We start from the raw sequence: 27,488 nt of genomic DNA, 5'->3' as shown, positions 1-27,488 counted from the left end.
ACTCAGCCCCAACATCTCCTTCTCTGTCTCTCCAGAGCAGGATCTCTCCCAGAGGTCTCTGCTCACAGACAAACTCCACCCCAGTGGGACAGTCATAGTAAGAAATTCCAAGTATAGGAGCTTTAGCCCCACTAAAGCATTCAGAATTCCATCCTGCTTCCCACTAGGTGAAGCCTAAACTCTGAAGGCTGACTCTCAGCCCTCTTCTCTCCTTCCTTGCTGCTTCCTGGAGAGGGGCCTCCAGGAGAATGGACAGGGATTTGCAATCCCATCCAGGGTGGGAAGCAGGAAGTGAGAAGCGGTAGTAACCATACTGCACATCTCCCATTTCTACAACACCTCCCTTCCTGAATCCAGCTCAGCTAGCTGGAGATCATACTTAGTCTCCTGGCAAAGTGAGCCTGCTTCTATACCCCATCCTCTGACAGGGGCATTGTTTGGAATGGGCAGACTGCCTGGAACTGCAACCCTACAAGACTTGGAGCATCACCTGCTTTGCTAATTTCCCTACACTGCCTGTGAGAATGAACACCGTTTCTCCATTGACCCACATCCTAGGGCAAAGGTATGTCTTCCCCATTACTGATCTTTCCCTCAAGTGGACATCACACAATCTGCTTGACCCAGTCTTCTAATAAAAGAATCTAAACAAAACACAGTTATTTTGTTAGGGATATATTGTTTTCAACACCTTGGTCAGTGGTTGTCAACCCTGATTATATGCACCTAAAAATTTAAAAAGAAAAAAAAAAGCCAACATTAGGCCCTGTCTCATGGGGATTATGAACTAAGTAGTCTGGGTGGAGCCAATGAGTTGGCATTTTTGCTCTGAAGTGCAGCCAGGGGTAAGAACAAGTGAGTTAACTAGTTAGACTCCAAACCCTCTGATCCCCACAGAGCTCCCATGTTGGGAGGGCCACCTTCCATGCCCCTTCAGTCTGTGCCTGCTGGGTCTCTTGCTTCTAAATGATGAGCTTATGTGCCAATGGTGCATGCACCTGCTCCCCAAAGTGAGGAAATGTGATTGTGGGAAGGACAAAACACAAGGAATGAAGAAATGACAATGCTCCCTATTGAAATACCTGATGAGACTACTGAAGCAATCAGAATGAGCAATTTGAACACTTCAGGTCTTGCCTTGTGCCAGAAAAACTGCAGTAGAAAATTCATAGAGCTTGAAAGGGGTCTCGTGAGGCCCTTTTGTTCATGGCCATTTTGCACAGATGAAGAGGAACCTAACTTTGCCAACTTCCAAAGGAAGACTCCACAAGAAATTTCATCTAGTGACTCCGGAGTGTAGCTCTGATGCTGCCTAGAAAATCTTCTACTGAAGTCCCTCTGCAGAGGCTGCTGTGCTAGTTTCCTGGGGGGCAAGAAAGAGAGGAGCTCCAAAGCCCAATCACTTAATAGTAAATGACAGCATACTTTTAGTCAGAAGAAATCACATTTTGCTTCCACTTCTTTATATTAATAAAATATTGCCATGTTAAAAAAAACTTCATCCCGCTACAATGAAGCTTTTCAAGATTTTTTTCTTAGAAAATGGCATAAACCAATATAATACCTTATAGATAACACCTGGAAACAATTGAAAAAGCAAAGAAATGATAGTTGAACACAAAGATTCCAGACCCCTAATGTATTGATCCCCTATTTTCCACTAGCGACATTCATTTCACCAAGATTTGCTCACAGGATAAGAGAAGAAAATGACAAAGACACAGGAAAGGTACCATCAATAACCAATATGCTGTGTATTTTCTGAGAGTCAGTCATGTAACTATCTAATGACCAACAAATTGTGCACCAGTTTCTTGTTCAAACAGTGTAAACATGTGTGTGTGTGTGTGTGTGTATATGTGTGTGTGTGTATATATATATGCATACTATGGTGGAAATAAAAGTCATAAATCTTTAAAAATAAATCTATTCTTGCTTAAAATTAAAAAAAGAAAATTCCCGTGTTAGTTTTCTGGTTTTGATATTACATGGGAGTCATATGGAACGTTACCATAATAGGGAATTGAGTGAAGGCTACACCAGGTCTCCCTGTACATTTTTTTTTTTGGCAACTTCCTGTGGGTTTCTAATTATTCCAAAATAAAAAAAGTTTAAAAGACAAAACGCTAAGAAAAGAAACTCTACCCATAAAAGAAATAAAGTGGGGCCTTAGAAGGAAAGAAGACTATGCAAGAACTGTACAGACCATCAGTAGTAATAATAGAAATAGTAGTTGCAATTGTAGCAGCATCAGTAGTAACAGTAGCAGTAGTAGTAGTAACAGACAGTAGTAGTAGCAATAGTAGCAGTAGTAGTGGGCAGTAATAGCAGTAGTAGTAACAATAGCAGTAGTAATAGCAGCAGTAGTAACAGTAGCAATAGAAGCAGTAGTAACTGTTATAGTAACTAGTTACTATAACAGTAGTAACTAGTTATAGCAGTAGCATAACAGTAGCGGTAGTAGTAATAATAGCAGTACTGTAACAGTAGCAGTAGTAATAACAGCAGTACTGTAACAGTAGTAGTGGTGGTAGTAATGGACAGCAGCAGTAGTTGATAGAAAATATTTATATTCTCAAGCCACTGGGGCAGAGTGAAGAAGGAGCTATGCTACGTTGGAAGGGAAATGAATATCTTACTTAAATTTAAATCTATGTAGGATTTATCTCTCGTTATATTTACTAAAAGGAAGCAAGAAGCTTTCCAAAATAATTCAGTCCTAAGCTATACATTTCTTACCTACTTTCCCTAGCACGCAATCTTCGATTTGACAGCACGTGAAAATCTCAAAGCATGTGAAACCGTACATTATTCATTAAATCTACAGAATGTTTGTTATCAGATATGGGATTTACATAATTTACAAATGAGTTCCACTACCTGGTATCAACTGCCCCACACTGTATTAGGCATGTGAGATCTTCTATTCAGAAAGCTCTAGCCTCTCTGGGCTTTCGCTTTCTCCCTACAGGCCGGCTTGAGAATAACTACTCTAGCAGACTATACCCAAACACAATTTAAATTTGCTTCCTTTTGAAGCATCTCCCACCATCAGTCACACAGAGAGAGGCAATGGAGATGGAAATGGAAGCACCCCCAAGGTTCTGGAGATGCTTAGAACAAAAGTACCTGCCACATGTGTCGGATGCTGCTCTAGACATGAAGGGCTCAGCGAAGGGCTCAGCAAAGGGCACAACAGCCACAGTCTTTCTGTCCTCAAGAAGGAAAATCAGCACTGAACAAGACGATCTCAGGTAGGGTTCAAAACTACAGAGAAAATAAACAAGGGACGTGATAGAGAATGGTGGCTTGCAGAGGCCCTGGGTCAGAGATCTCTCTGCAGGGAAACATTTGAGCAGAGACCCAAGAAACCACCAGGAGCAAGCCACAGGGAAGAATTTCCCAGAACAGGGATATCAAAGGCCCTGACATGAAAATCAGTCTGGGCTTTGTGATAAACAGAAGCAGGAAGGACTAGAGTAGACACAGGCAGAGAGGAAGGGAGGGGCCAGGTCATCAAGTCTTTGTGATGAGTCAGACATGGGGGTGTAAGGAGGAGGCTTCAGTGAGAAAAGTTTCCAGATTTCTGTTTTGAGGCACTAGCTGGAAGAGATACCACTTACTGGGCTTGAAGAAGAGAAGCCTAGGTCCAGTTTAGAACATGTCAAGTATGGAATGCTGCTAAGACACCCTTCCTGCCCCGGGTCTCTGGCCTGTGGGCCAGGATACCCCAGTGGGATCCCCCACTGCAGCCACTCCCCTCTAGAGCCTGGAAAGCTGATGTGGATGCCTAAGCTCTCAGGACCCACGAACCCCTCTAGAGCCTGGAAAGCCGATGCGGATGCCTAAGCTCTCAGGACCCACGAACCCCTCACCAGCCTCTGCCTTGCCCTTGTCTCCTGAGCCTGGGCGAACCACTAATCCCCATATGTGAGTCTCCTGTTCCTCTGTGGTGTCTGTATCAATCCCTATGGCTTCTGCCACAAACTGCCACAAACATAGTGGCTTAAACCAACACAAATCTGTTATAATTCTTGAGATCAGAAACCCCAAATGCACCACCCTGAGCTAAGATCCAGTGTTCCTTCTGGAGACTCTGGAGGGAATCGGTTCCTTGCCTTTTCCAGCTTCTAGAGGCTGCCCACATTCTTTGGGCCATGGCCCCTTGCTCCATCTTCAAAGCCCACAGTCACACTCCTCCAACCTCTGCTTCTTTCATCCTATTTCCTCTGACTCTCTTCCTCCCTCATGTAAGAATGCCTGTGATTACCATGTTCCCACCCTGATAATCCAGGGTCATCTCCCCATCCAGATTGTCAATCCCATCTGCAAAGTCCCTTTTTCCCACGTAGGGCAACATATCCATAGATTCTAAAGACTAAGACATGGGCATCTTTGAAGGGGCTATTATTCTGTCCATGATAATACCCTAAATCCTCTTCCTCACACTGCAGGTTATTTCTCATTCTCTATCCTGCCACAGGGTTTTTACTGGGAAAAAATCAGACAGAACCAGTTCTGGCAGGAATGGAAGGTACGAAAAGAAGAAATACAGGAAGAAATCACACACTGAAATTAACAACCAAAAATACTACACAACCACAAAATTGTAAAGAAATGTATATTTACCATCCAATCCAAAGTTTTACAAACGTGTTAAAAACTTTAGACCAGTTAAATTCAATTGAGTTTAATTGAGTAAAGAACAATTCATGAATCAGGCAGCTCTGGAACCAGAATATGTTCAGAGAGGCTGCAGTGTGGCTGCGTGGTCAAAGACTGATGGACAGAAAACAGAAGTGGGTACAGAAACAGCCAACTGTTTACAGCTTGGTGTTTGCCTTATTTGAACATGGTTTCAACAGTTGGCTGCCTTTTGCCAAAACTTGGTGACTGGCCAGAACTAAATGATTGGCACAAGAGTAGGTTATGGTCTGTTTCCACATCCAGTTAGGTTACAGTCTGCTATGTACAGAGAGACCTTTAGGCTGAACCTAAAATATGTAAGGAACCAGCTTTAGACTAGACTTAATTTAACACATGTATTAGGGTATAGGACCAGTGTGCACAATTCAAGATTAAGACATACATAAGATTGCTGATGTCAAGTTCATAATCAATTTATGCACAGTTAAATAGATTCAGTGCCTTTTGGGATTGAAGAGGGAAGAGAGACACACACTGGGTGTTGGCTTCCATTCAATGAAACACCAGAAGCTGGGTACCAAAGCAGCACCACTGTATACTGTGCCTCCCTGGGATCTGGGCAGGGTCCCTGCACAGAAAGCACATCTCTGTGGCAGGGATGGAAGTCATTACTTAGGAATAAAAGTAGCCCAAGGACCTGCCTGGCCTCCCCCGGCCCAGCAGAACTGAGATGTGGTGGCAGGCACACTCTCCTGGGAACTCTCAGATAGGTCATGACTGTTGTCCCCCACCTGGGAGAGCCATGGGTCTCTCCTCCTCCACCTTGTGAGCTCTGGGACCCCATGGGTAGGAAGCAGCTCCTCTGGGAAAATGGTAGATGGATATTGCATCAAATACACGGCCAGCAGCCAATGCCATGTGGCATGCCGCCCACCTCGGCTCCATCCCTCTCTCCCCGACCACCACTTCTGCTCTTCCATATTCTTCCCAACCCTCCAGCTCATAGCACCTTCACTTTCCACCTCCCTCCAGCACAAAAGATTTTGAAATGGGACTTGCCTCCTGCTAGGGTTATGATGAATAACATTTTCAATCGCAACACATTTCAATCATAAGGAAAATAGCTTTAGACGATCCCCAGGGAGTAGGAGTAGGTGAAGAAAAAGCATATTCATACAAGTTAGATTACCTATTTTTTTAAAACAGAAAGTTGCCAATGAGAAAATGGGACTCCTTTTGAGCCACTAAAATGTTAATGTCTGCGCATACCTAAAGAGCTATGGATTCCTAATCTTTCTTCCTCACAACAGTAACATGCTTTGGGGTTTAGAGAGCAGATTCTAAGTCTGAAGCCCACACCCATGGGGACAGCACCACAGCTTAACCCTAAGTGGTCCTATTGGCAGAAACTAAATTGGAAGATTCTGGATGCCTGCAGCCTAGTAGGATGGCAGGGTTCAGTCACTGGAAAACCGTCACATATGTGTCTTTGAGCCTTCCCCGCAAGGTATGCAGAACTCTTCTAGAAGGACATAGAGCTGAGGTTTTATCAGGCTCAAGGTATCTTGCCTGCTTTCTGTAGATAGCAAATTTTGTTCAAGACTTGCTTTCACTACAAACTAGTAGCAAGGTGTATTAGTCAGGTTTCTCTAGAGGAACAGAATAGGAGATAGAGAGAAAGAGAGAGAGAGAGAAGTTTATTAAGTAATATTAACTCACACCATCACAAGGTCCCACAATAGGCCATCTACAAGCTGAGGAGCAAGGAAGCCACTCCAGGTCCCAAGGCTGAAGAACCTGGAGTCCTATGTTGGAGGGCAGGAAGCATCCAGCACAGGACAAAGATGTAGGCTGGGAGGCTAAGCCAGTCTAAGCTTTTCACGTTTTTCTGCCTGCTTTATATTCACTGGCAGTTAATTGATGCCCACCCAGATTCAGGGTGGGTCTGCCTTCCCCAGCCCACTGACTCAAATGTTAATCTCCTTTGGCAACACCCTTACAGGCACACCTAGAATCAATACTTTGCATCCTTCAGTCCAATTAAGTTGACGCTCAGTATTAATCATCACACAAGGTTTGAGGGCATAACTAACCATCAACCACCTCTTACTGTTGACCAGACAATTACCAAGCAAGGAACACGTCAGAGCTGGGTATCGGGCACCAAGTTCAGGGCAGTCCTCAGTGGTGATATTTAGTGAGTGTCTACTGTGTGCCAGGCCAGGGGTTACTAAAATGGATGACAGGACTGTCTTTCTCTTTCAAGGGGCTCCCTCTCCTGTAGCTCAGTGGTTATGTGGCCTTGCCAGGCTGACCAGAACAAACACCAGTGCTACCATTTCCTAGAAAGCCAGTGTGAGCACTGTCTGGACAGCACACACTATTGAAGGCCCAGGTGAGGGCCCAAAGAAGGCATTGCCCACAGGTGGTGCCCAGACAGACAATCCCTGATCTCCTGGCCCTGGGTGATCACACCTGGATGAAAGGTCTGGGGAATCACACCTGGATGAAAGGTCTGGGGAATGACACCTGGATGAAAGCTCTGGGGAATCACACCTGGATGAAAGCTCTGGGGAAAGACCTTTTATTTTTTGTTTTTGTTTTTTGTTTTTGAGATAGAGTCTTGCTCCATCGCCCAGGCTGGAAGGCACTGGCATGATCTCAGCTCACTGCAACCTCCGCTTCCCAGGTTCAAGCGATTCTCCTGCCTCAGCCTCCCAAGTATCCGGGACTGCAGGCACGTACCACCACTCCTGGTTAATTTTTTGTATTTTTAGTAGAGTCAGGGTTTCACCGTGTCAGCCAGGATGGTCTCGCTCTCCTGACCTGGTGATCCGCCCACCTCAGCCTCCCAAAGTGCTGAGATTACAGGCATAAGCCACTGCACCCGGCCAGGAAAGACCATTTTTACAGGGAGTGCACACCCACCAGTGCTCGAAGGCCTTGGGTCTGGGTCCTCAACGATGCATTATTATAAACCTCCACGGCTCATAAGTTTTTAATACTGCACAAGCTTACTAGAGGAGATTGCCACAAGTTCACAAGAGGAGAATAGATATGTGTGTACAGAGGCTAAATGGGAGCTTACAAGATGAGAATTAACACAAGCTTATAGGAAAATATACACACAGGCTCACATGGAGAGATGCACATGGGGCCCCATAAAGAGATGCACACGGGCTCACATGGAGAGATGCACACAGGCTCACAGGGAGAGATGCATGAGGCTCACATGGAGAGATTACACAGGCTCACATGGGGAGATGCATGAGGCTCACATGGGGAGATGCATGATGCTCACATGGAGAGATTACACAGGCTCACATGGAGAGATGCATGAGGTTTACATGGAGGTTGTACATTGACTTACATGGAGACAGGCACATGTGCTCACATGGAGAGCTCACAACTGTTGGAGCCCTCAGAGGCCATCTTATCCAACTCAGTTTACAGAAGGAAAATGGAACCAGGAAGATTAATGTCTTACTCCAGACAACCTGGCCATTTCCGGACAGTCCCAGAATTGGAGATCATGGTCATCTGACAAGATGTGTTGTTTTTTAATCTCCATTCATACTAAAAAATTACTAAGGCACAATTTCACCCAGGGATGCTTCCGGCTTTGTGTACAAGCAGGACAAGGAGAACTGGACTGAAATCTGCGGCTCTGGGGCAGTTCCCTCAGGGCTGCCTGTTGGCTGACAAAGGAGCATCAGACAGTCCTTTTATAAGATAACTCTCTTCAGCAGTTTCACAATGGCCCACTCCAGGCCAGGGTACTCCTCCCTAAGTATCTACTGCCCGGCTTCTCTCAGGATGTCCCGGTCCTGCTCACATCTCCCTGGTCAGAATGCCTGTCCTCACCCCCAACCACAGTAGGGTCCCTCTCACCCTCAGCCCCCATGCCTCCTTTAGTTTTCCTTTTAGTGTTCATGCTACATGGTATTTTACGTTTTTTTTTGTTTGTTTGTTTGTTTTTAGGTAGAGTCTCACTCTATCACCCAGGCTTGGAGTGTAGTGGTACAATCTCAGCTCACTGCAACCTCCGTCCCCCGGGTTCAAGTGATTCTCCTGCCTCAGCCTCTCCAGTAGCTGAGATAGAGGCACACACCACCATACCTGGCTAATTTTTAAAATATTTTTGGTAGAGATGGGGTTTCACCATGTTGGCCAGGCTGGTCTCGAACTCCTGACCTCAAGAGCTCAGCCCACCTTGCCCTCCCAAAGTGCTGGGGTTGGTATTTTACTTTTTGTGCTTTATCTTCTTTACTATCTAGAATGTTCTCTGGGAGAGGGTAGAAAGAGAGGCAGTTTGCTTGCTGCTTTATTCTTAGTGCCTAGAACAGAGGATGGCATGTAATAGACACTCAATCAGCACAGCATGAATAAAATAATGAGTTAAACACATTTCATTTCTAAATGCAAATATTGCTCTGTTTTGTTTGCAAAAGGCTATCTTGAAGGACATATGTTGTTACATTTAAAAAAAATTCTGGCAAGTTTCCAGAAAACAATGATCTCGTATCTTTATAACTCACTATGGTTCCTGGAACCGTAATCATAGAATAAATGAATGACTACTGAATGGGTAAGGAAGAAGAAACATGCATTAGTTTCTCTGTGATCTTGCCACCAGTGAATTAGGCTTTCAAATGTCCATCTGCCTGGCTGGGCTCAGTGGCTCATGCCTGTAATCCCAACACAGGCGATTACTATGAGATCAAGATGGGCGGATCACTTGAGATCAGGAGTTCAAAACCAGCCTGGCCAATATGGTGAAACCCCGTTTCTACTAAAAATACAAATAAAGAAATAAATAAAATTAGCCGAGCATGGTGGGTGGTGTGTGCCTGTAATCCTAGCTACTCCGGAGGCTGAGGCAGGAGAATCACTTGAGCCTGGGAGGCAGAGGTTGCAGTGAGCCGAGATGGCGCTACTGTACGCTAGCCAGTGCAACAGAGTGAGACTCTGTCTCAAAAAAAAAAAAAAGTCCATCTTCTCTATTGTGAGATAAGGAGGGGGAAAGGGGACACACTCTGCAAATGCCTCCACCTGAGGACGAGCTCCAGATGACAACTGTGTGGTGTCACTGTGCCATCGGAAATGTTCATACAGCTCTCTAGACTCCTTCCGAGGGCATATTTGTAAATTATTCAGAAGTGATGGAAAATAACATTACACATAGTCTTTCATTTTCCTGACAAACTGTCTTAAAGCAAATGCAATTGGTCATGATGCTCTTCGAGATCACTCCATGCTTGGATGAATAACCTGGGATATATAAATAATGTAAGTAATTTCAAGGAGCCTTTAATCTTAAGTAACAGTTACACTCCGTAGCAGGTCCTCAGTAAATGTTCACTGGACTAGAAGCTTCCTCCCAGTGGTGCCCACATAGACAATAAATTCCCTGAGAGGGAAGTCACCACCGCTTCACCCCGCCCCACCCCCCTTCCAGAGTTATCATGGTATAGCCAAGAGGGACCCCTGACAAGTACCTCGTACAGGTCGCCACTGACTGAACGGTTTGAAATCAGTTATCTGGGCAGGCAAGGTGAAATATGTTTAATGCAAACCATTTTGGCAAATTGGCCAGTATGACCACCAGAAACTGATAGCTGTGAGCAGCCAGTAAGCAGTACTATGTGATCATTTGCATGAGTTTAAAATTATGTTGAAAGAGAAACAAGAAAGCTAGTCCAAATATCCAACATTTATAAAAGCAGAATCTCAATTATATTATCATTAAACCTAGATGTTTGGTTTGTATCTGAGCTTGTTGTGTCCTTTTGAACTTCCTTTCCCCACTGCCCTGCACGCCTTGTGTGTGCACGTGCACACACACGCACACACACACAGTCCACACTCTAAAAAGCCTCCACTGACAACAACCTCTTTAATAATGCAGCGTGGAGAAGAGAGCTAGAAAATTGTTATCATGTTATTCTGCCAGAACTCAAGTGACAGGAGAAAATATTTTCCAGCCCTCACATCCTTGAGATGCTAAAACCTGATTTGCAGTTAGTTTGGTGCTGAATACGAGTGCCTGATGGATACGGCACTGTAGCAAGACCGATGATGCCACTGTGCAAAACCATAAATTGTGCACTTATTTAAGACGATTTGAATGCAGAACAAAAGGTACCTTGGAAATAACCATCCAGCAAACGAAACTGCATTCCTGAGTGGCTAGGCCTGAATTTAATGAAATGATGTGAAACATGTGCCTGTAGTATCTAAAAGATTTGAAATGTAGGCCCTTGTTCTCTTTGGAATAGTTTGGGTTTGCATTGCTAATTAATTTAAATTCCCAGTGAAGGGGATGTGTGTGTGTGTGTTTGTGTGTGTGTACATGCGAACACAAGTGCCTGTACATCTACTTGTGTGTATAAGCCAATAGCAAATAGCTACACAAAACACACAATGCTAGAAACAGCATTACTATACAAGAGAACACCCTTAAGTTTCAGCATCCAGCCTGCAGGATTTGAATGCAAGCACTGAATTACGAGGTTGCTTTAGGGATCAGGATGGTCATGATTCCCTAGTAATCACTTCCCTTTGCCACTACCAGCCTCTGCATGCAAAGATATCTAACGCAGGTCCGCAGAGAATAATCTGAAAGCTAGGAGGCCACAGGGAACTTCGGGATGCAAACATTAAGACATAAAAACAAACTCAGCCAATGCGAAAAGAAAAATTAAATTACCTTTAAAAGTGTTACGAAGCCAGCTAGGAACACTAAGGAAATTTATACGAGCCTTTGCTAACTGTCTTTGCTGCTAGAATCTTAATTCCAGAAGGCACTGATGTGCAGTCCCTTCAGATTCTCGAACACACACAGGGATGAGGGTTCCACACAGAGTCAACATGCAGTTCCCACGTGAGGTGGGCCAAAACTTCAGGGAAGACAACCGTTAACAAAATAAGAGAAATGACAGCTTAAATGTGAATTTGGAGAACACCTTTTAAATTGTTTGCACAGATGTGACATTATTGACATGACAATTCCATGCTCCTCAGCACAGAGAAAATAAAACGAGTTAGACGACGTTAAAGCAACCATTAATTCTATTAATGAGTTAAGGATTGTTTCTAGAACTTTTCCGTTGCTTCATCATCTTGATATAATTAAAAATATTTGTTATATCTGCAACGTTGTTTCAGCACCTACTGGGAAAAGCAAGTCAGAAAGAAGAAAAGGTTGCTAGTTTTCCTAGTAAAAGAATGTTTACTCTTGTCAAAAATGTTGAAGGCCTTTGGGTTCATTTATTTAGGCTGATCCCGTTAGTCAAAATGTTGAAAAATGTTTTAGGACTAAATATTTTTCCACTCCATGAAGAGCGTTGACTACAATACTTATTTCAGAAAGCAACAAAGAAATAGGCATGTATCAACCAAAAAAAAAATCACTTAGCTTCTTTAACTTGATGTTGCTACCGTTTCCTCAAACTCAGCTGAATCAGCTCCGTTTAAGTGGCAATGCTTTGGAAGCAAAAAATGATAGATGACAGTGTGGCAAGCTCCATTTCGAAAACATAGGAGGAATTCTCTTCCCTTCTCACTCACATTTCATCACTTACTTGCAATTTCTGTAAAGTACTCTCCAAACTGGGAAAGATGAGGAGGCCGTGGGAAAGATTCTCATTCAAGAAATTCAAGACTCACCCTTTACCCTGTAAAATATTCCATGTTGTCGATCTGTAAATAGAATTATAGCTCCACCACCACCAAGCCGTCATGCAAAAGTGCCTGGGTGAACTAAAATTAAATGCCAATGAAAAATGCCTCTCTGCACATCAGCATCTATCTGCTTGGGCCTTTTTTGGCTTCCTCATTTGTCTTTATTTTCATTTAGAGCCACGTGGTGTACTGCCTTTCGCTCAAGGCACTCTCCCTCACAGTCGTGGGTGGGTGTGTGTTGTCCTTGCCACCCACAGAGCTACACGGGGGAAAGAAATTACTTACTGATTTTCCTTTCTATGGAATGGTGTCTTTGGCTGGTTTCTTGAGACAGGGCAGTAATGCACAGAGCCCCAGCAGTGAGGATGCAGGCAGCGTGCCACACTGGGCTACACCACCAGGGTCACCCTCTCTCACCAGGGTCACCTGCGCTTAGCTCTTTCAACAAAATAAACAGCATACACTTCAAAAGTTGGAAGAATGAACAAAACAATGGTATGTTCCCATCTGAGTAGTGGAAACAGCATGATTTGAATTTTCTTTTACTCTTGTATTCTAAAAAAGGTTCGGTTGGGATGGCATACTATCTGGTTGGTTAAGGAAGTATATTTGACATTTTCAGGTTGGTCCTAAATTTAAAGTCAGAAAAAAAAATTAGGAATGCTGTGAGTTGTGAATCAAGTCTTCATAATTTTGGGCCGATTACCAGAGATGCCATTTTTGGCTTCCTGAATTGTTACTAGAGATAGTGGTCTGGGCTGAGAGCAGTGGTTCATGCCTGTAATCCTAGCATTTTGGGAGGCTGAGGTAGGAGGATCGCTTGAGGCCAAGAGTTCAAGACCAGCTGGAGCAACATAGAGAGAGACCCCATCTCTAGAAAAAACATTTAAAAATTAGCTGGGTGTGTTGGTGCATACCTATAGTCTCAGAAGGCTGGTGTAGGAGGATTGCCAGGAGTTCTAGGCTGCAGTGAGCTATGATTGCACCACTGCTCTCTCTAGCCTGGACAGCAGAGTGAGACCCCATCTCTAAAAAAAAAATAATAATAATAGTAAAGGACAGAGATAGTGGTCTGACTTCCTACAAGTCTGACTTCTAAAGAGCAGGCTGGCTTTCTGAGCTGATTACTGCAGATAACAAGTTGGTTTTCTGGACTGGTTGCTGCAGGCTGCGGGGCAGTTCTATTTTTACGCATAGTCTGACCATTGCCCGTTTGTATGTTTATATATCCAGTGTCTCACTCTTTCCTCAAAGAAGGTGGACCTGGCATTTTGCTGCTGAAGTCCTAAGGAGAATGCAGCATACTGTCCAGCTTAAAACACACACCCCACTAGGGAACAACTGGCTTTAGCACCCAGAGCTTCTCCGGTGGTTTGTGACACCCCATTCTGGAAGCCGTTTCTGAGAGCCACACACAGCATGAGTGTGAGTGCCATTCTGTTCAGCTGTCAGAGATGCTGATTCCTGTGGATGCCACTGAAAATCTCAGCATAAATGGATTGCTTTCCCCACTCCCCATAGAGGAGCTCTGTAGTCGCAGACTTTAACCCTGCACCAAGAACTCTGCACTGGTCGCAAAGTCTTCCAGTTCTCCAAGGCTTATATGCAAAGACCCATCTCACCCCCATAGTACCTTCTCCCATGATGATCATGGTACCAGGCCCAATACCAAGGCCACAGGGGCAGGGTCTAGAGGTGTCCCCTTCTGATGTACAGTCACCACCGGGCTGCTGGGCTTCCTGCAGCCAGCAAGTGCTCACTGGTGTCCAGCTTGGCCTCAACATCTTCCATGAGTTTCACTTATTGCTGGCAACTCACTGTTTGAGGCTGCACAACAGGAGACCCAGCTCTGATGCCAATCAGCCCCCTTATTCCTGTTTAAAGCCTCTTGGGGGAACAACCCCAGGGTCAAAGATTTAAGAAGGAATAAGAAAAGTGATGTTGGCTTCTTCCCATAAATGTACCAAGAGAACTCAGTGGTGTTTCCTGATGCCCAGAAGCTGGGTCAGAGCATGTGGCCTCCATCCACTGCAGACTTGGAGGTCCTGGGCAGATGTTCAAGAGCCTGTTTCCAAAGAGAATGGTCCTAATGAGTGACTGACCCACTGAACTTCAGAGTATTCCACCTCAGACCAAGGTGGTCCAGGTAGTGGCCCAGGTAGACCTGCCTCTATAGGGATGGAAGCTGTATATCTGTGGGAGACTAAGTCAGACATCAGCTCGCACCCAATCAGCCTCAGAGGCCACTGTGGGTGCTTCCTGCCTTTGCTCCCCTTTGACCTCTGTCCCAGTGTTCCTGATAAGATCTCACAAGCCCAGCAGCTGAGTCTTGTTCTTCTTATCATCTGACAAACCCTCTTCTTGCCCCTAAGGCTCAGAGCACACTGAAGGCTGGGAGGGTCGGTTGGTAATACTTACTTTGATTTTTTAGTTTAAGTTCTGGGCTACATGGGCAGAATGTGCAGGTTTGTTACATAGGTATACATATGCCATGGTGGTTTGCTGCACCTATCAACTTGTCATCTAGGTTTTAAGACCTGCATGCATTAGGTATTTGGATAATGAATTTTTTTAATGATGATAACAAAAGCCAGTTTAAATCTCTTTTTCAAAATCATAATTTAATTTTACTCAAAATGGTTTGCTGTATATAAGAAATATAATAAACCTTGAAGAAAACAATTTTGAAAAGTCATCTTTCTTACTACTCTAAGCTTCCATATTAAGCTCTAGCCACCCTTTAGAGCTTGCTGGAGAAGTAAACAAGCATCCAATGCAAATTGGGTTATACTTAGTTCTAGTTAAAGAAGAAAAATAGCTAAAGGGGACATTGAGTCATGAGTTCTTCTAAAAACAAAGAGGTAAACACAGAAAACTTGTAATTAGGAAATATCTAGGGACTTTATATGCATACAGGCAAAAATGCGATACTGATTAGATTAATTTTTTTCTACTGAGTTTTGCTATGTAGCAAAATTCAACCTGTTGAAGTGGATGAGCAGCTATGCCCTGAGCAACCACATTTACACCAGCCCTGGCCAGCCTGAGGCACCAACAGACTGAAATGCAGATCTGCTATGAGCTCTCGTTGGGCTTTTGCTATAAAATATTCATGGTGAATTACAAAGGATCATTTGAATCACAATCTCTAGAAACATGTTGGAAAGGAGAAAGGCATCAAATTGCATCTTAGGCTTTTATCTTTTTTTACATGCCACTCTAAAGTAATTGTAGATTATTCAGGCCAATGTTAAACTCAAATTTTTAAAAATCAACATTTATAATAAAATGACCTGCTGATTTCTTACCCTGCTCACCATATGGTGATTTATATGGTGCAATGAGGGCCAGTGGATTAATCCCACTACTGCCTCCTGGTGGTAATGTATCTTAATTGCAGGAACCATTTTACAAAAAATAGTTATGCTTTGAAAGATGAAACATGAAGTTACAAATACTGTGACCTAAAAAATACAGACTTGACATCTGTGGTAGGAGAGATATGCCCAACCATCCATTCTTACCATTTGAGGGAAACCTATTGTGTGAGCTGAGTGTTGAATTAGGGAACAAAATTTCTACCTTGAAAATTCAGTTTCATCAATAGAAAAATTCAGATTACTCAAGCCAAATGATCAAATGTCACTAGAAAAGGAAACACATAGTATAATCAGGTGGTGTTAACTCAATATACATAATTTTTTAACCCAGAAACACAATAACATTTTTCAGACAGCTTGACATAAATGTGGACGGGACACCTACTTGATTTCTCTAAAATTGGCTTAAGGAACTGATTGACCCATCCTTCATTAATCACCCCTGAGTTTTTCTCCCTAACAATTTTGGTCATGCAAAATCTCCAGAAGTCTTTGTGCCAAGTGTCTAACCCAACTCTATTTTGTATACCTCAAAATCCAATTCAAATTCAACTTTCTTCATATGATTTTTCTTTCCCACTCAGAATTAAAGTGATTTCTCCTTCTAGCAGTTAGATTGGCAAAAATAAAAACTATGACCCTGTCTACAATAGTTACCTCCACCCCCTTATGTTTATATAATATTACACCATTGACATCCTTTGCCCCACCTGTCATGGTACTTTGCTGAGCTATGTGTTTGTTTGCTTACTGTGTATTTCTGCCACTAGAATGGAAGTCTCATGATGGCAGGAACCTTGCCTGCTCTGATACTTTAAGGAGCATACCAAGCTCCTGAAATACTACCATGCACGTAGATGCTCACTAAATATTTTCTGAATGAACTATCAGTCAGTGTTAGTGAAGGTATTATAGTCAAACTCTTAAACTTTCTGGTGAGAATGTAAAAATTATTCAGAGGACAGTTTGTTAATATGCATCAAATTTCATTACACAAATATAACAATTAAATGTAAGAAATGTTTGTCAATAGAATAGAAATTGTATCAATAGTATGCTATACGGCCATCAGAAATGATGATATCCAACTATATTTACAGACACAAAAAAAGGTCCTTGACATATATTTAAAATTAAAAAGCAGAGTTTACAATAGCATGTGTGATGGTTAATTTTAATATGTTAACTTGACTGGGCTACAAGGTGCCCAGATATTTGTTCAAACATAATTGTGGGTATTTCTGCAAGGATGTTTTTGGGTGTGATTGGCATTTAAATTGGTAGACTGAGTAAAAGAGATTGCCCACCCTAATGTAGGTGGGTCTCAACCAGTCATCCAAGAACTTGAACAAAAAGACTGCCTCTACCCCAAATAAAGAAGATTCTTCCAGACTGACTGCCTTTGAACTGGGACACTGACTTTTTCCTGCCTTTGATCTTGAACTGAAACATTGGCTCTTCCTTGAGCTTGCCAGCCTTCAGACTAAAACTATACTGTCAGCCCTATTGCCTTTCAGGCCTTCAGACTCGAGCTGGAACTAAACCATCAGCTCTCTTGAATCTCTAGCTTGCCAACTCACTCTGGAGTGAGTGAGATATTGAAACTTGCCAAACTCTATTATCATGTGAGCCCATTACTTATAACAAATATCTTTCTGTGTATACATATACCTCCTATTGGTTCCATTTCTCTGGAGAACCCTGACTAGAACAGTGTATAGTAGGATCTCATTGTGCTAAAATATTAGAACTATGTAGATCTAGTTTCTGTAGTGTGCCCAGTTTGTTCATGCCTCCCTGTATTCATGCCTTTCTATGGTTCCTTTCACAATGACTCTAGGCTTAGTCATGCAACTTCCTTTTCACCAGTGAGACAATAGCAAACGTGACTTAAGCAATGACTTGAAAAGTGCTTGTGTATTGGAGTTGCCTTTCTGCTGCTCTTGAAACCTGAGACAGCCTTGTGAACCAGACCAAGCAGCCTCGTGCAGCAAGAGAAGCCGCTGAAGAAAGGATTTAGCTCTCCTACCCATGCTAGTCAAGACCCATCACCAGCTCACTGCCCACACAGAACCAAGCTCAGCTGAGGTTGAGGGGAGCTGCCCCCTCCCACTTCCCTCTCACATTCTGAACAGGCAACACCACCTCTGGGTGCATCTGACCCCTCATTCTCACTACTGAGCACCCATGGACTGAAACATGGTGGCACATTACTGCAAATCATGGGCAACTTAACACCACTTTTCAACAGCTGCAGTCACCTGAGACTGGCCTGGACCAGAACTGACCAGCTGAACCCAGCCCAAATTGCAACCTTAATAATTGCAGACTACGCTGAATTTTTTTTATCTTGCCCAAATTCCTATCTAAGGGGTTTGAGGAGTCATACCCTACAAACTATAAATTCTCATCAGATGGGTTTTATTTAACCCTATATATTGTGACTTACTTTCCAAATCCAATATGGCATATAATACTATGTGACAAAGAAGAAAGTCAACATACTTTATCCCAAAACATGTTTCTTTGCCATATTTTAAAATGGTCCTGCAAAGCTGTCCTTTCTGGGGAAAAATGTACATTTGTAAAGAATCTCTATTAATATAGCTAGATCTTTTTCTTCCAGGCCTCCCAATCCTCAGGAGATTAAGTAAGAGTCTAACACCTTTTACAGGAACCATTTGTCATCTATTGTCTCTAAGAGCAGCCACTGTTAAGACTTCAAAAGAACCCAGGTCTCCACAATCTTTTATTTTAACCTGAAGGTTTTCTTTCTATTGATCCCAGGTCTTTAGACAAACTCAACCAATTGTCAGTAGTAAAATGTTCAAATTTACCTATAGCCTGGAAGCCCCTCCCACTTTGAGTTGTCCTGCCTTTCTGAACCAATGTATTTCTCAAATGTAATTTGATTGACGTCTCATGCCTCCCTAAAATGTATAAAACCAAGTTGCACCCAACCACCTTGGGCACATGTTCTCAGGACCTCCTGAGGGCTGTATCACAGGCCATGGTCACTCATATTTGGCTCAGAATAAATCTTTTCAAACATTTTACAGAGTTTGAGTCTTTTTGTTGACAGAATCATTTATTAAATAAATGGTTAGCATTTCAAGCTACTAAGTTTTGAGACGGTTTGTAATGAAGCAAAGACTAACTGATATGTTACTACAGAACAACAACAACCAAAAAAAAGCCTAGAAGGCTATATCCTAAATTGTTATTAGTGGTTACCTCTATGTAGAAATTACAGATGACTTCTGGTTCATTCTTTTTAGCATCTCTGCATACTGTTTATAATAAGTGCATATTATGTCTGCAAGCATAAAAAACAATTAAAATCCATTTCATTTTGAAAAATAATTTTTAAATTGATCTCTCCCTTCTCAGATTTCCTGCAGTAATTACTGTTTGCATGACTAACTCACCAATTAACCATGAAGTGTTTTGATATCAAAAACTGATATTTAAGGCTTTCATTGTTATTTGACTATGGCAATGGAACATGCAGTGATACTTTTTAAAAATGCTGTGTATCATCCGTAGTTATTAAGCCTATGACTGGCATACAGCATGGAGCCACCAATGATATTATTTACTTTGATTTGAAATCACTGTTTTGTATTAACAAATAAGGCAGAGTAAAGAGTAGAATATCTGCAAGAAGAGGAGAGGTCCTGGCAATGGCACTGTCCAAAATAAACCTGAGTTACCTGAAAACTCAACACCAAAGCATTTGGTGCCCACTTGCAACTGCCTATGCCCTGTGGTGAGATTGGGGATTCCTGTGTCCATGCCACGATTCTCTGCTCAATGTCCAATTTCAAGCTTAATTCAGATTGATTTAAACATGCATATACATATCTACCAGAGAATTAAACAAACCATGGAAATTTAGAATACAAATTAAAATTTCTTCTAGAGACCTAATCTGGAAAAAGAATAGTATTTGAAAACTAGTAAAGCAAATAATGTAGAAAAAATGGCTTAAGCAAAAAGGGTTCAGATGTGAAAGAAATCATCCTTAACTAAATTTCCAGAATTTAATTTTTAAAGAATATGGCCAAGAAGTCAAAATTTATTCACCTCCATCGAAGTTGATGAAGAAATGTAAGAAAGCAGGTGTTATGTAGCTTTATTTGATTTTTCAAAAAGACTCCATGTAAAGCTTTAAGAGAGAGAACAAAATAGTAGATGACAAAAACGAAGCAAATACTACATTAAGAAACTAAAGTGAGCCTCCCTTGCCTTCAACTTCGAGTTAGCAGGGAGGGTCACTGGCTCCTTCAAGGAGCACTGCCACGCATCATAAAGCTAAGTGGCTCTGACAAGGATCTGAACATCAGGGCTCTAAAATCTGCTAACAACACTAAAATGAGAGTTGCAAAGAAGAATGAGGAGCTGTGTGACCAGGTTTAAAGGAATCTCAATCATTTAGGTAATTGGGCCAGCAGATGGCAAATGCAGTGCATTCTGGAAGACTGTGAAATAATTAGTCTGAAAGACAGAAGCTAATCTAGTAATAATGATCTTCCATTTATGTAGCATTATTTTTTACAAAGCACCTTTCACCAAGTGGTTCCCATAGTGCCTTCTGTAATGATCATGCATGGTATGTTAATGTGTTCACAGTGATAGAACAGGCACTCTTGGTGGAACAGTGTAATCTGCACGACTGTCGCCCAGAAGAGAAGGCGATGCCCGAAGGAGAGGTGGGAAACTCCCAAGGTGATTCGCCAAATAGAAATACCTTTTGGACACTAAGGTTAGAGAACTAAACCAGCAGGATGTTTGCTTGAATTTGAATGATGACTCATGAAGGATCAGAATGCTATTTCCTTGGGGTGAGATTAAAAAATATGTGTGTACCAGGATTTAGAGGTTTATCTCTAAATAAAGGCTGAAAGAATTTAGCTTTATCTTTCTAAAATGATAAAAGCACCACACAGCTTTTTTTAAAACAACAACAACAACTTCCAGTTAGCCAAGTGAAACTTTTCAGTTTTGTAAATAATTCCCAAGGTTAAACAGGAAACATGCTGAGTAGTTCAAGGGAGAGTGGAGAGAACATTGTTTCACAGGCTGCATTTGCTTCCCTCCCTCAGAAGCAAACCTCTTCTCTCCCCCTCTACTCCCCTCCTTCTAGAACTTAGTCAAAGCAGGGTTTGTAGGATCAATATGGCCAGGGGCTGCCATATTGATCAGAGCAGCTCTAGAGAGTGAATCAGGCTGTGGTGCCCTAGAAAGAAATATCAGAAGGTCTGTTTCCAATGTCCTGTGTGACCTGAAGCTCTTCCTTCTCTAAATCATTATTAGCCATAAACGTTCACTGCAGATGATCATTTCTTAATCAGAAAAATACTTCTTTACTGCACTTGGCTCTTTTCCACTCACGCTAACAGATACCACATTTCCCCATGTCCCTTTCTCCCTGGCATAAACCACACCTTTCCTCTACCTGTGCGGAACAGCCCATGCTTCCTCCTCTGCCCTGCCCCCTCCCACTTCCCTCTCACATTCTGAACAGGCGACACCACCTCTGGGTGCATCCAACACCTCATTCGCACTACTGAGCACCCATGGACTGAAACGTGGTGGCACATTACTGCAAATCACAGGCAACTTAACACCACCATTCAACAGCTGCAAGCAAGCCATTCCAAGCAGAGGAATTCTCACAGTCACGGTGCTTCAATAATGCATTAGAGCTTTTTGAGTTTCTTGTCTGTCTTACAGTTGTTGTTATTTTTGTGTTAGCTAGCAAACATAGCTACATAAACAGTTATGAAAAGTATGCCCTCTAAGACCTGCCTAATTTTATCTAATTCCAGGATCCTAAAAATTTTTCTGGGTGTGAATTTTGTTCCATTTTCTTCCAGGAAAGTCTAAGAGTGTGTTACCCAAATAGTGCTCCACCAGGAGAAATCCAAAGCTGGTAAGATGTGCCTGAGGATCTGGCAAAAATCAGCATCCATGGTCTTGGGGATTGCAAATATTCTGCTTGCAGCCTCTTCGTAGATTGTTTTACAGATGGCAATTTTATATTGCTTTACACTGTAACAAGAAGGAAATAAATGGGGCTCTTATACTTCTCCTCTTCACTGATGCCAGGAGAACATAGCCTCTGGTTCTCACCAGCAGGACCTTCTCACTGTTCTTGGCACAAGAAGATGCCAGCAAGTAAAAGTTGCTAAGCGTTGCTTTTAGATTGAAAATAAGATGCACATGGTAGGTTTCACTGCATGACTTAAGCAGAGTGCCAGGTTCTGTTTTCTTTTAAATATTCTCACTAGAGGGATGGGAGAGGGGAGAAAAAGTGTCAGAATAATCTGCAAATCAAAATGCTTTTTAATGGGGATGTGGACCACGGCTTTCCTTTGCTGGTTTCATGAAACCTTTGCACACTCAGGAGAAGAATGCATGTAAGCTGGTATGAGCGCTGCTGGCAGTCTCCATGGAGTGGGGATGGAGGAGTGCAGATTCCTTTTAAAACATTATTTAAGGTTCTTCTCAGCCATCCACACCACACATTGATCTTCTGTCACAGCTCTATGTCTGGAGGGCTGGTACTCTCCATTGATCCACAGAGAGCATTTTTAGTGCATCAAAGAGATACAGAAGGTGGGACTCAGAGGGAAAATCAGGAACCACACTTTTAGTGCTGGACACAGCTCAGCAGTATAAAAGTCACATAAAATATTAAGCTGAACTTGAGATTTTTTTTTTAATGTTGTGAAATCTGTTGACATATGAGACTCAATGGGACACAAAAAACGGAAAGGATTAATACCTCTTTTAATGGAAAAATCTCCCCTGACGGAACAGAAGCAAGCCCTAGGACCTGATAAACTGAATCCCACATTCATCTTTCTGCAAAGGACCTTAGGTTGTAAATCACAAGTGTCTAGGCTGAAAAGTTCAATCAGTCAAGATGCGGTGGTAATGGGTCAAGGTCATGCATCAATCCAAAGACAGACTGGTTAGTTTTACTCCACAGTCAAAGGTTATGCCCCATCCGGATGATAAAATCTGTGCTCTTCTCAGGAGCAAGGAGGTGGTTGGCCTGATAGAGCCTGTCACAGCAAGGGACAAAACTACTATAAAGACAGAGCTTCCCACCCAAGCCAGTATGCCAGCCACCCATGGAAGTCCTACCTGTGCCACAAGGTCAGACTCAGGGTCCCTGTCTCAGTCAGCTTAGGCTGCCATAACAGAATACCACAGACTGAGTGGCTTAAACAACAGAAATGTATTTTCCCATAATTCTGGAGGCTGAAGGTCCCAGATCAGGATGCCGGCGGGGTTGGGTTCTGGTAAATGCCCTCTTCCTGGCTTGCCTTTCCTCAGTGCAAATGCATGGAGAGAGGGAGAAACAGATGACTCTTCCTTTTTTTTTTTTTTTTTTTTTTTTTTTTTTTTTTTTTTTTTGAGACAGAGGTTCACTTTGTCGCCAGGCTGGAATGCTGTGGCATGATCTCAGCTCATTGCAACCTCTGACTCCCTGGTTCAAGGGATTCTCCTGACTCAGCCTCCTGAGTAGCTGAGATTACAGGCACGTGCCACTGCACCCGGCTAATTTTTGTATTTTTGGTAGAGATGGAGTTTCATTATTTGGCCAGGATGGTCTCGATCTCCTGACCTCGTCGTGATCCACTCATCTCAGCCTCCCAAAGTGCTGGAATTACAAGCATGAGCCACCGTGCCCGGCCAACTCTTCCTCTTCTTATAAGGCTACCAATCCTAGTGGACTAGGTCCCACTCTTATGAATTTGTTTAACCTTAATTGCCTCCACAAAGTCCAGTCTCCAAATACAGTCACACTAGGGGTTAGGCCTTCAATATATGAATCTAGGAAAACACAGTTCAGTCCATCACACTCACCTTCCATACACAGCCTTCTTTTACCTCCCTAATCAGACATAATATTCCCTGGGGGGGGAAAAAAAAAAAAGATGAAAGAGGATATTTTTTCTTTGAGGGAGACATTTTAGACACTTTTACCTAAACCTTTTTCTAAACACTGAAAGAGTTGAACATGTAAATCAATAATGAAAAGATAACCTGCTCATATCCAAGTGGACAACTAACTCACAAAGGCTATGGGACAAAAAGCAAGGTCAAAAGAAAACAATTCTTATGAATTTGCAGATTTAAGCTTCCAAAATGGTGAACTGCACAATCTCTGATAGAACAGATTCTCAATGTCTAGTGAATGGACAAATGAATACATGAATGATGGATATTTTCTGATAATGAGAAGAAACTAATATAAATTAAAATCAAAGCCAGAAATGGCCTCATCAATGCTTATTCAAGGCTAAAGTTGACTAAAATGACTACCCCTTTAAAATCAGGATTTCAAATTATAAAACTATAACATTTCAAACACAGATAATTACATTTCTTATCAAATGCATGGGTTCTTGTAAAATAATTCAGTTTAATATATACCCAATTTAATTAAAATTTATAAGTGGTTGTGGACTAAACCAAGTGCATCTTAATTAAATCAGAACATGGCTCACAGATGTTAAGGTCAACCCCAGTTTTAATAAAGAAGATGCAAATATAATCATTAGGGACTTGGCTGAGTAACTGTGGTCAGGTGGAAAGTAAGATGAAAGGAAGGCCAGGAAGACCCCTTCTACTCAAGGCTAAAAAGTAAAACGACCTACGGAGTGCAAGTGCAGAAAGATGGGGTTGCCTGCTCAGTGAGCCGCTGAAATGGAGGTAGGAAATTCAGGTATGAAAAACCAAGTCAACAATCAATTAATAAACTTACATTAGATAAGGAAGGAGGAGGCACTTTCTCTGACAGTTCACACATCATGGAAGGTTGCAATGCGTTCTGCTATCATCAAAACAATCAGAAATGAAAACAGGACATTCTTAGAGCCAACGCTAAAGCCTGAAGGATTGCATGAATAAGGTTGACACATAAAATACAAAGTTTTCAGCTAAATCAGAATTTCAGATAAACAACAATTTTTTTTTTTTGCTAAAAGTATGTCCTATGCAACATGCATCCTGTATCGTCTTTTCTAAATTTGGCACCTACACGTGAACTTAGGCCTGTAGCAAAAGGCTTAACAAGGAGCTTTCTGTAATTCCAATATAAACCACAACATTTATTGAAGAATTATCATTAAGGGCTGACCGAAGTCTTAAAATAGAAAGTATATACCTGAATTACACTGTAGGCTTGTTGCCAGCTCTTGGAAGGGATGCAGAGAGACGATCTAAATTTTAACATTCGGGTCATTCCTATCCACCTGCCTAGGAGTCCTTCTTCTGAATGTATCTCCCTCAGATCACAGCATACTCTGAGGAATGTGTCAGTCACAGGGAGCTATGCTGGTCAGAAAATCAATCCAGAAATGTTGATTTCAGGTCTATTCCGTAAACAGAACTGTGCTGTTAATCAAAGCCCAACGGCACCTCTGCACCCCTGGAGACTCTGTGGGCAGATGAAGAAACTGAGGCCCTAGACAGTGAAATGGCTTTTCCAAGGTTTAGCTGGGTCTCCCTGGCAGAGCTAAGACTAGCACCCTGCTATTGTAAGTCACCTTTCCATGAGTCTTTCAGTACGGAATAAAGCTTATAAGTGCTATTGAAGCTCAGAAATATATATATATAAATTTTATATATTATATATAATTAATACTAATAATTAATAATATGTTAATTATATAATTAATAATATATGTTAATTATATAATTAATAATATATGCTAATGATATAATTAATATATGTTAATGATATAATTAATATATGTTAATGATGTAATTAATAATAAATAGATGTTAATTATATAATTAATATATAAATATACATTGATATATAATTAATATATAAATATATATAATATATAATTAATATATAAATATATATAATATATAATTAATATATAAATATATATAATATATAATTAATATATAAATATATATAATATATAATTAATATATAAATATATATAATATATAATTAATATATAAATATATATAATATATAATTAATATATAAATATATATAATATATAATTAATATATAAATATATATAATATATAATTAATATATAAATATATAATATATAATTAATATATAAATATATATAATATATAATTAATATATAAATATATATAATATATAATTAATATATAAATATATATAATATATAATTAATATATAAATATATATAATATATAATTAATATATAAATATATATAATATATATTAATTTCTTGCTCTTTGGATGTTTAGGAAAAAATTTAGATAGGTGAAGATATCACTCATTTAACAGTGTCTATTCACTGTCAACTTCATGCCCAGCACTGTTGTAGATGCTGGGACCACTGACACAATGCTGCCCTATAAGGAGATTTAGCAGATGCTCACCACAGCCTTCCCCATCTCCTGCCAGGCACAACCAGACTACATTTCCCAACCTGCCTTGCAGCTATGTGGCCATGTGACTGAGCACTAGCCAAGGGAATGTGGGTGGGAGTCATGTCAGATATTCCCAGGCCAGGTCTATTGGAAACCTTCTGCATTAGTCAGAGCTCCCCAGAGAAACAGAACCAACAAGAGAGATGGAGATGCAGATAGAGAAACATGAAGAGATCTAGAGATAGAGATTGGGAGATGTAAAAAGATTATAAGGTATTGCCTCACATGATTATGAAGGCAGAGAAGTCTTACCATCTGCTGTCTGCGAGCTGGACACCCAGGAAAGCCGGGGTGTAGTCTGAAGGCTGGAGAGCCAGAGAGCTGACAGTGTAGATTCCACTCTAAGCTGAAGTCCTGAGAACAAGAAGCATGAGAGAAAAAGAAGGTTGATGTCCCAGCTCAGACAGTTGGTTAGAATGGGAATTCAACCTTCCTCAGGCTTTGTGTTCTGTTCAGGCCCTCAGTGAATTGAATGATGTCCACCCACATGGGAGAGAGCAAACTGCTTTACTCAGTCTATGGATTCAAATGCTCATCTCTTCCAGACATCCCCTCTCAGACACACCAGAAATCATGTTCAACCAGCTACATGGACACCCCATGGTCCAGTCAAGCAAACACCTAAAATTAACCATCACACCCTCCATGTGAAAGGAGGCAGAAGATCCAGCAGAAAAGTCCCAGGCCTCAGAGGAAGAAGGACTCACAAAACGTGTCCGTGAATCACTACCTGGAAGGCTGGGCACCAGACAGTCACATAGAGCTGTCACATGAAGAGAGAACTAATCTTCTATTGTGTGAAGTGGCTGAGGTGTAGGAGTCATTTGTTCCAGGAGAGAGACAATCATGATACACTTCCCTGGTGGAACTTAGAGAAAAGACAGGTTCTGGGCAAATACACAAACAAAAACAGATATGATTGCAACTTGTTGTGAGTGTTTTGTAGAAACAACATGAGCACAATGATAAAGAAAAGCTGAGATGCAAGAGGCTGCTCTCATAGGTTTGGACATGGCTGGTAATGAGCCAACTACAATAAGAACGGTGAGAGTAATAGCAGATGCCACTACAGTGTCCTGTTTGTGGAAGGCCCTGGGATAAATATTTCATGCACCGTAACTTATTTACTCTCACAACAACCTATGAGGTAGGAATTATTATCATCTCCATTTTACAGATAAAAGTAAGGATTCTTGAAGCCACCTATACTATTTCATTCTCATGCTGCTATGAAGAAACACCTGAGACTGGGTAATTTATAAAGGAAAGAAGTTTAATTGACTCACAGTTCAGCAGGGCTAGGGAGGCTTCAGGAAACTTACAATCATGGC

General features: G+C 41.6%; 1 protein-coding gene across 2 annotated transcripts in view; it reads right to left on the bottom strand.

The window, feature by feature from the left end:
* The window catches only part of TAS2R1 (taste 2 receptor member 1), a 286,550-nt gene extending 283,047 nt beyond the window's left edge, over positions 1–3,503 (bottom strand). For both annotated transcript variants that reach the window (XR_010131816.1, XR_010131817.1), the window contains exon 1: positions 3,130–3,503. The gene's annotated coding sequence lies outside the window, so the exon portion shown is untranslated. The remainder of the gene's footprint in view (positions 1–3,129) is intronic.
* Positions 3,504–27,488: the final 23,985 nt, after the last annotated feature.

The sequence above is a fragment of the Gorilla gorilla genome, chromosome 19, assembly GCF_029281585.2.
Source record: "Gorilla gorilla gorilla isolate KB3781 chromosome 19, NHGRI_mGorGor1-v2.1_pri, whole genome shotgun sequence".
NCBI lineage: Eukaryota > Metazoa > Chordata > Mammalia > Primates > Hominidae > Gorilla > Gorilla gorilla.
The sequence above is the reverse complement of the archived record's forward strand: the minus strand, read 5'-3'. Positions and strand labels throughout refer to the sequence as shown.